This window comes from Vombatus ursinus, unplaced genomic scaffold (genome assembly GCF_900497805.2).
Source record: "Vombatus ursinus unplaced genomic scaffold, bare-nosed wombat genome assembly UNPS02014797.1, whole genome shotgun sequence".
NCBI lineage: Eukaryota > Metazoa > Chordata > Mammalia > Diprotodontia > Vombatidae > Vombatus > Vombatus ursinus.
This window is the reverse complement of record NW_020954575.1, coordinates 11,184,210-11,195,125: the sequence shown is the minus strand read 5'-3', so window position 1 is coordinate 11,195,125 and position 10,916 is coordinate 11,184,210.

Here is a 10,916-nt window from a genome sequence, read left to right as displayed (position 1 = left end):
CTTTCTTTCTTTCTTTCTTTCTTTCTTTCTTTCTTTCTTTCTTTCTTCCTTCCTTTCTCTCTTTCTTTCTCTGTCTTAGGTATTCTAGAGAAGTATGTAGGATGTAGAAAATAAAGTCTCCAAATTTCTTGTAATACTTCTAATTCAAGGAATGCAGAAAAAAAATTACTTTTTCTCTGAACTAATGAGATGATTGTAAAGAGGGACTTGAATTATCCATTTTATTTCATCAAATTTCCATGTCATACAAACATGAAGAATATTGAATACTCTGACATATTTTTGAAAACATGTCAGTGGACTGAAAGTCTCCAGGCTCATAAGAAACAATCATAGGAACATAGATTCAAAGCTGGAAGGGTCCTTAGAGTACAAAAAGTTCAATTCTCTCATTCTACCAAGAAGGAAACTGACAACAGATGCATTACATAACTTGCCAAGGTCATGCAGATTTTAAGTATTTGAAACAAGATTAAATTCAAGTCTTCCTAACTCCGAGTCCATCACTGACACCAAAGTTCTCCAAAAGGTCCAAAATGTTGATTGTGATGTCTATGAACTCAGATAACTGGCAGGACAGATAAATTAAAGCAAGATGGAAGAGGATGTTAAAATAAAATGGAGATTCATTGAAAGAAGAAATCAATGCACATTAATTTTGCACATTTTGCATAATCCTTAATGGCCCTTTTAAATCATAGTGTGCTAAAGACATTAAGGATATAAAATACACTAAACTTAGAGACTCCTTAATGTGCTTAGAGCACATACCTGGGACTACATCCGAAGATGATTTGTTCTCATTTTCATTAAATCTTAGGCTTTTAAATTTTTTTTATTTCTTCCTCCCATATCTTTGCCCGTACAATATATCTAGGAATCATATCTTCTCCTGAGAGGAATTTTTTTATCTTCTTTTTTTTTTCTTTTGGTTTGTTGTTGTTCCAGAGACATCGTATTTCAAAGTGAAGGCCTAGAGGTGAAATAGAGATGAAACAGAAGAAAGAATGTTGAGGAGGAGTCCATGACACTAGTTAAAAAGAATGAGGTTTGAGGGATTTAGAGGGTAATTGGGTCCCTGCGTAATGTTTGCCTGTTGTAGAGTAGACATTTTAATCCTGGCAGTATTTCAATGACCCCTTATATTTATTCAGTGATGGAGAATTCTAAGGGTTTCAAATCAGAGAGATGAAGAGAGAAAGAGAAAGAGAGAGTAGAGGACTTTTTTGTTGCAGGGACTTCCTAAGAAAAACTTACTTTCTCAGTGTTTTTCATAAGGGATGTTGCTGAAGCTGATGTGGTGAGAAATCTAGTGTTCCACACTTTTAAAGACAGGGCTAGGGGGTGTTAAAGGCATATTTACAATGGAGAGGACAGTTGGGTTCTTTTCTCTTCTAAGTATTTTTTACAGCCAAGAATATAACTATGCCTTAATTCCCCTGCCCAATTTCCTGATGATGTGAGGAAGAAATATAATCCAAATGATATGTTTTAAGGTAAATATAATTCAAGGTGGTGTCCACTATGTCTCACTATTTCTGATGCTCACAAAGCCACTTGAGAGGGAACCACAAATACCTGTATAAATGAATGCAAATGAAATGTAATATCAAGGTGAGGAATAAAATGTCTGCCTTTTCCATATATTCTACGATGTCACCATAAGCACTGTGGAATGGCACAGTACCTTGCTCAGAGTCAGAGCTAAATAAGTGTTTCTTGGGATAAATCAGAGTGGATTGAATTGGACATCACATTTCATTAGGATGTGCATGCAGGGAAATTTATTTTTGTTATTTTTTTAAAGGGGTGAACATTTATTAAATACTCAGTCACAAAGAATGTTATTTTTATTTCTCAGACTGAAGACAATAAAATATAACTAAACTCATTTTAAAATTTAACAACAAAACTTTGCTTGAAAAATGCAAACATTGCAAAGGTCTCTTTTCAGTCAAGCCCTTCATATTAAAATAGAGAACAAGCTCTTCTGCATTATTTTGGCTGAATGGCATCTTTTTAACTGGACTCTGCCCCTCTAATTGTCTAGTTTGTCAACGTAATATGGTGGTGGAGTTTAAAAAATGGTGACCTAAGATATTAACATATTAGAATTTTATTTACTCATTTATTTTTCCTCCCTCATCCACACCAAATGGAACCCTAGGGCTACTTACTGAGATTAGTCTGAACTATGGAAAACAAAGTAGCTAAAGGGGATTGAGGGGAAAGATAGCTAATTGATTCTTGCCTGAACAAGTTGTAGCCAACTAGAATCCCTATGCAGATGAAGGAGTGTTGTTGTTGTTGTTGTTGTTGTTGTTGTTGTTATTTCTTCATTCTCAAAGAGGACCAATAATATCATGAGAGGGATATCTTGACTTGCACATGAATTGTATTTATAGAAGGCAGAGTTGTGCAAAGTCCTCAGCCTCACTGTCTCCCACAGGGTCATCATAGTCCAGGAGCCAGAAAAAAGTCAAGATGACTGGCAATGGTCTGGGATGTGGTGGATGACCTTGGCCTTGCCTCCTGGAGAGTAGAAAAGAGGACATTCTACCTGTAGACAGGAACTAGACTACACCCAGTAGAAGCATCACACAGTGCCAAAAAATCTGTGTCTTGAAGTGACTCCAGGCTAATCTTCTTTTGCCCATAGCAGAGTCTTATGAAGTAGAAGAGAGAAATGGAATGTGAAAGCATAGGAAGAGAGCAGGATTAGTGGCAGAGGTATGGGTAGCAACAATCAGAGGTGAGGATAGCAGTAATCAGAGGTTCTCAGAGACCTGGAAAGCAGTCCCTCTTGCTGATGAGCTCTAGGCATTAGGCAGTCCCATCTCTGCAGTGACTGGCACAGAATAGATGCTGTATGAATTCTCATTCACTGATTGATTGAAACAAGATGTGTTTGGCACATTAGGGTTTGTTTGGGCACAACAGGTACACTCTCTACATACATCTATGTATGCAGAAAAGCTAGCACTTTTCTTTTTGTTTCTTCTGTATCTCTATAGATCCTAGCACAGTGGTAAACAATGAATATTCAATGCATCTTTTGACTGACGGGCTCATTATCTCAACTCCAAATAATATTTGCAATAAGAGTTTTTTTAACTTTTTTGTGTGTCCTGGACTACTTGGACCATCTGGTGGAGCCTATGGGCTCTTTTGCACAATAATGTTTTGAAATGCATCAAATAATGGAGTGAGGGAGAGAATTTTGAACTCAATTAAAGAATAATATTTAAAATTATATCAAGTAAAATGCATGTGATTACAAAGTATACTAACTATAATAAAACATCATTATTAAAATATATTTTTGAAAAGGTTAAGAATCTACCCAAGCTTGTAACAAATGATCACAGGATTGTGGAAAGAAACTTGGAATCATTAAATCCAATACCTTCATTCTACAGAGGAGAAAACTGAGGATACAGGTATTGAATTACTTTCCCTGGGTCATGCAGATTTTAAAGATCTGAAGCAGGATTCAAACTGACTCTTCATGATTCTAAGTCCATCACTGAGACCAAAGCTCTCCAAAAGGTAAAACAAACGAACAAAATAAAACAAAAACCCTGTATCCCTGTATCAGTTTACCAGGATATCTGGTTTACAATACATCTAGAATAGCTGCGGATTGTGCTTACGAACCCGTTCTTGCTTGTCACACTCCCAAAAATTGGATTGCCCATCTTCTGATTTCTACCCAATCTTAAGTCCACAGACATAGACCTGGAAGGGAATTTAGAAGTGATGTAGACCAGTTCTTTCAATTTATAGATGAGGAGAATAAGGTTCAGAGGGGACAGGATCACTTGACCAAGGCCACAAAGGTAGAAATGGTAGAGCCATTTTAAACCCAGGTCCTCTAACTTCAAAGCCAATGTTTTCCTTTGTCCCTCACTGCCCCATCACAACGCCTACTGCAAATGAACTTTCTACTATGAGGCCTTCCCTAATTTCTGGCACTTAGAATTTACAAATATAATATTTAAAGATGGAAAGAAAGCCAATCCTCTCTTTTTCACAAGTGAGAAAAATGAGTCTTAAGGAAGTTAAGTGACTTATCTAAGACTACATGGGTAATAAATAGCAGCTAGGTGGCGCGGAAGATAGAATTTTAGACCTGGAGTCAGGAAGATTTCATTTCAAATTCTGCTTTAGATACTATGTAACACTGAATAAATTATGTAACTTCTACTGCCTCAGTGTTCTCACCCATAAAACAGGGATAATAATTATATCTATTTCCCAGAGTTGTTGTCAAGTTCAAATGAAATAATATTTATAAAATGCTTTGCACGCTTGCCATGTAAATGCTAGTTTTTATTATTAATCTGGGATTGGAATTAAAGTACGTTTACTCCAAATTCATTGTTATTCGCATTATACCAAATTACCTGTTTTATCATATTACCTTGATCTCTTAAGCATCTGAGATTATTTTATGACACTAATTACACTCTTGACTTTGTGTTTTTTCTGTACTTGTTTTGTACTCTTAACCAGGTTGAACACATCTTGAAAGCAGGGACCACATTATTACTTACCTTTGTTTATATGCATCTTAAAATCACTTACCTTTGTAAATATGCAACTTGAAAGCAGGGACCATGTATTACTTATCTTTGTACGTTGCCTAGGGACTAGAACAGTATCTTGTGTACAGTAGACACTTAATAAAGTCTCAATGAATTTGTTGTCATGGCACTTGAAAAGATGTTTTATTTCTATTAATATATTGGGTAATAAAAGTCATGAGTATGACTGGAAGCATAGAATGTTCATAACCTTTCAACTTATTAAATAGGCCTTGGAGGTCTGAAAAAAATGAAGACAACAACAAAAGTTTGACACGGTGTGTAATTCAGGAACTGCTACAACCACTCTACTACATGTCCTTATCTCTTCCTACCTGGACTTTTGCAATAATCTCACAACTGGTTTTTCTCCCTTTTCCAATCCGTTCTTCACATCATTGCCCAAGTCATCTTTCTTTCATCACTGCTCTTATCATATCTCTTCTCTACTCAAACACCATTGTGTGATGAATAAATTATACATTTTTTGATCCATACATTCAAAAAGAGATTAAAGGAAATCTCTACTAAAGTACCGCAGGGATCTTTCCTTGGCCATGTGCTGTTCATCATTTTCATCAAGGACTTGGTTGAAAGTGTAGATACTTTGCCTGTCAAATTTGGCCATGACAGAAAGCTGGATATATCTTGTATGAGAGAATAAGATCCAAAATGACTTCAGCTAGCTAGAACAACGGACCAAGCTTGATAAGACAGTAGAAAGGATAATCACTGAAATGTATGTAGTAATTTAAAAAAAAAATCTCAAATTGTTTTATCTACATTAACTTATTTGAACATTTTCTATGAAGGATGTATGGTTTCACAAAGAGTCCATGGCTTAGTAGGTAAGTCCTAATAATTGTCTGAGGTGCACAGAGGTTAAATGATTTATCCAGGGTCATATAGCAAGTTTCGGTCAAAGAGGAAATTTGCACTCAAGTTTTTCTGACTTCAAGCCTAACATTCCATCTACTATACCCTACTACCCCTCCAGAATTTTACAGATAAATAAACTGGGTCTCACAGTTTATGTGATTTATCCATGTTTATATAGCTAATAAAAATCAGAATCCCAATTTCCTATGGATTATTAAGGTTTTTTTTTCTTTTTTGATCCCTTATTATACAATCTGTATTACATAATATCTCTTATTTTCTCTTATCTTGCCACAAACTGTCTTATAGTAGTTTCATGTACAAGAGTAACTAGTTTTGTGACCTTGAGTGAGACACAAACTCTCTGGGACTTTGTTTTTCTCTCTGTGTAAAATGGCAAAATGGAGGGGTTAAACTAAATGATCCACAAGGTTCCTCCTATCTCTAAATCTTAGGTTTCAATGAGTCTATGTATTTCCTATGCATGAGTATTTCAGATATAGGGCCTATTGTCTGCTTATTGCCAGACTGAGGTAAGTTTATTTTCTCTATTTTAAGTTTATTTTTAAGGGAAATTTGAAGCACACTTCAAAAAAAAATGTACATCCAACTTTTAAAAAATCAATTTCAGGCCCTATATAAATAAAATTAGCTTCAAATATGAAGGTGATGCTACTGGCCTTTGATCATGTGCTTATTACTTTTGAATATGTACTTTTAAGTTCTTACCGATAATTGATTTGTGCTAGTCTGGACACATACCACTCTTATTTTTTCTTCACTGTAAGTCACCAAAGGACAAGAGAAAAGAAAATGTCATTAAACATGAAGTTCTTATTTGAAATAAAGTCTTAATAAAGAATTTCAGCCACCATCATGACCTCATTAACACCATGCTCTTATTACAGTGTTTTGATTTTATAACAGTGCAAAGAAAATATTGAAGAACAAACATTTGAACTTAAAAGACGGAAGGAACCACTTTAATCCTGTTATTTCATCTGTAACAGGGGAGGATTGAACTGGGTGACTTTTAAGCTTTCTTCTTATGAGCTGATAAAAACTGGCTTGATTGGTTTGAATCCAGTCTCTCAGGATTTATATGTGCTTAGGCTCAATAAACCCGGACAACAGGCATAACCTACTGTACCCCACACAGTTAGAGTTATGTTTCCTTAGTCCATTCCAGTCATTCCTTGTGAGATAGTTCTGAAAATATTCTTATATCGCTGGTCCAGATTTCCCTGCTATGATTCCCCATGAAGCACGTTTTAGTCTCCTATTAGCACCATGCCCGTTCTTTGTCTAGGACTCTATATAAGTTTGAGGCATGAATAGTATTGAGCCTTCAATTAGAGTGTGAATATCAGATCTTAAATTTGATGCTATCCCATTGTGTGTTGCCTATTGATTAAAGTCAATGACAAGAACACATGCAAAATGTCTCATGTTAGCCTATCATTATTAGTAGCAGGAAAGTTTTGTTAATCTGCTATCATGTGGTATAGTCACTTTTATTCCAAAGTCCTCTATCCACTTTCATACTGCAATTCTGTCTCTAAAGTTGTAATTCCATTTATTTCTTGTCTTTCTTACTAGTCTATTACCTCCTAAAGAAGAGAAACCATACTATGAATTCTTTTTTGTAGCTATTAGATGACTAGTACACTAAGTGATGAATAAATGCTTCTTGAATGGACAAATATTAGTTTATACCATGGCAGAATGTAAGTTTTCTGTGGTCTAGGATAGCTTTGTTTCAGTTGTTTGTATCCTTTGAATCTGACAGTGCTCTACACATAGCAGATCCTTAATCAATGTTCATTAAAATGAATTGAAGTTTAGACTTACACAATTAATGTCTAATTAACATGGGCTAACCATGGCACCAACCCTGAATTAAAGTAAGACAGCTAAAGAAAACAGGAATGGGCTGAGCTTTAAAGGCAGTGGATATTCTATAAAATCTGGTTTCCAGATAAAATTGATTACAGTATTTTTTTTTTGAGAGAGTGTGTTCCAAGGATGGAGCCAAGATTGCCAAGTAGAGGAAGTAGTACACCTGAGCTCTCCCCATATTCCCCTCCAAACAACTTTAAAATAATGCCTCAAATTAAATTCTGGCATAACAGATCCAATAAAAGCAGCGGTCTGTGGCCTTGTGGCAGGGGCTGGCCCAGAGCTCACATGGTGGCAACATCAACTGTAGGCCTTGAAGGACATGACAGGAGGAGCAACAGCTTCAAAAGCTCTCAAGCTAGAGATGGTAAAGTGATTGGCAACTGGGTGGAAAAAGATTGTAGGGGAACTCTGTGCTAGCATTGTGTATAGGACCAGACACTGTTTGGTGACTCTACTTCCTAAACTCACTTCCAGGTGACAGTTCCAGAACAGAGAGCAGCACTCTCAGTCACAGAAGCAGAGAACCAGAGGAGCAGTAGTAATTTCATCTGTAAGACACCAAGAATCCTTCCTAATTAAGAACCAGAGCAGAGACCAGGAGAACAGTGGCCATACCTCTCCCTGATGATACCGTCTTGGAAGCCCTGAAAACTTTTAAACCCCCAGAACTAGCTCTGAAAACAGCAGTGAGAAAAATCCTGAAGTCTGGGATAGCACCATCCTTTCAATCCCCATTCCAAGAACAGAGTCTAACTTTAACATAAAATTTGAATTCAAGAAATAGAATGAAAAAACAAAAACAAAAACAAAACAAAGAGCAAATAACAAAAAAAAAATAGAACCTGTCCATAAAAAAGGTGCTATGTTGACAAGGACGATCAAAACACAAGCTAAAAAGATGTCAAAAATGTCAAATGAGCAACAAAGCATCAGTGAAAATGGTGAATTGGATGCAAACCCAGCAAGAACTTATAAGGCAGCTTAAAATTGGTTTAAAAAAATTAAATGAGTAGAAGAGGAAAAATTGAAAAGAGAAATGAGAGGAAAACTATGAAAAAAGTAGCTTGATAAAGAGGCACCAAAAATATTGAAGAAATAATATCTTAAAAATCAGAATTCAAAGTAGATGCAGAGCCAAGATGGCAGAGTAAAGGCAGGGACTCACCTGTGCTCTCCCAAATTCCTCTTCAAACAACTTTAAAATGATACCTCAAAACAAATACTGAAGCAGCACAACCAACAAAAGGATGGGTTGAAAATTTTCCAGCCCAAGACAACTTAAAAAGTTGGCAGGAAAGGTGTGTCTCACTGGGATGGCAGTGGAGTACCATTTAGTACAGGCTGAGCCCCTGCAATCTAGTGGCAGGCCTTGGGAGTGACTGATTCAGCAACAGCATTAGGTTATGGAACTGTCCACCCACAGACATTAAGGGGGTTGGCCAACTGGTCAGAAGGAGATTATAGGGTACCCTTTGCTGACACTGGGTGCAGAACTTTGTTGCATTCCCATACAAGGTTCTGCATGACCATCCCAGGGTGAGGAGGAATACAAGCTAAAACGAGCCAGAGTGCCTGGGACAAGGTTGGGCTATTGAATCATAAGACCTCACTCATATAACCTTTTCTGTTCACTTCAAGAAATGTGGAGAAACTTCTCTTCAGGAGTGGAATTGAAGATGGTGACCAGAATATAAGAATTCTCAGGTAGAAAGGGGAAAAGTATGACTCTTCCTGATTGGAAGCATTCACATTCCAAAGGTCAGGGCCAGAGGAGGGAATATTATTTTCTTTTCTACTTTACCTCACACCCAGATGGGTACATATGTTGTTTTGGGCAGGTTCACTAGGAACTCTGCTCACTTCTATTGGCATCACAGTAAACTTTGTCATTTGGCTGGAAGAAAACAAAAACAAATGTTATTTTGCCCTTCTTTGTATCCCTAGCACATAAAACAGCTCCTGAAACATATTAAATGCTTAATAAGATGATTATTGACTTCTTCTTTGTAATGTGATTTGTGAGGGTAAAAAGACCTTTTAACCAAAACTTTTACTCTCATTGACTAGACTTGGTTCTTAAAATTTACTTTTTCCTGACACTTTGGGCAAGGAAGGATTATCAAGATTTAAGTATTACATGAGAAAGCTAGACATATGCTGTTATTAATACCTTAACTCAATTAGTTTATTCATTTCTTGTCTGAAAGCAGGGTCCTAAAAAAAAAATAGATAGTCCAAATATATGTACATGGAAGGAAAATGAAGAGAAAGATTTATAAGTCAGGAATATCCAGCTTATCCAGTGGGAAGACTTGAAAAATTTGGGAGAAGCATTATGGGGTGCACAAGGTGAGAGTACAGGGCAGGTGCTAAAAGAGATTAGGCTTTCCTGGGGGGACTTTATGGAATAATATAGAAAGACATTGTATTCTCTCTCTCATTTTTATATTATATATGTATGTATTTATTTTGCTGAGAGTTAGTGCTATTTAATTTTTTTCACTTCCTACCTAATGATGCTGTGCCCAGTGAAACTGTTTTTCTTTGAATATTAAGAATGTTGATGACTTTTATACCCCTTTTCTCTCCTTTTGAAAGCAGTGTATTAAATGGTACCATTACAATGTATACAATATGCACGTGGAGTGATAATCACAATACGAATGGTTACTTGAAAAAGAAAGCAGAGAAATCATCCTTCCAGCCAGAAACAGTAAATTTTCTATTCTACATATATGCCACATTTGAATAAATGTATTTTCTCTAATCATTTCAATTACCCTAATACGAGATTAATTCTTGCCAAAGCATTTCACAGATGTTAATGTTAATAGCTTTAAAATAAGCTATAATATTAAGAGTAAACTTGGAACTAGAAACCACTTGTAAGAAGAAATGATCAATACATCAAAATATTCATAGCAGCTCCTTTTTTTTAGAGTAACAAAGATCTAGACACAAGGTAGATGACTATCGATTGAAGAATAACTGAACAAATTCTGGCACATGAATCTAATGGAATATTGCTGTGCTGTAAGAAACAACAGATATGAAGAATTCAAACTAGAATGGAAAGACTTAAATGGACTGAGGCAAATTGAGGTAAGCAGTAAGCAGAATGAGGGAAACAAACATAAAATGATTATAACAATCTGAACAGAAGGGGGAAAAACCTCAACAACTTTGTTTTTATAATGATCAACTATGGCACTACGGAAGAGTTTAAAAAAATGTATCATCTCTTCCTCTTTGTAGAGGGAAGGAGACTACGGTTGCAAAATATTGAATGTACTGTCAGATACCGTTGATGGGCTGATTGTTTTTTTCTGACCTGATTCCTCTCTCCCCCACCCCATTCCATTATTATTTTTGTTGTTGTTTTTACAGGGGATAGTTTGCTGGATTGGGAATGGGAGAAGGATATAAAGATTATATAACTACAAAAATAAATCACTACAAATAAGATTTTATAGGGTGAATTTTATGACCTCCTTCACCAAAACTAATGACTTTTTTTTTCAATTATCATCCTTCTCCATTTTGAAGCAT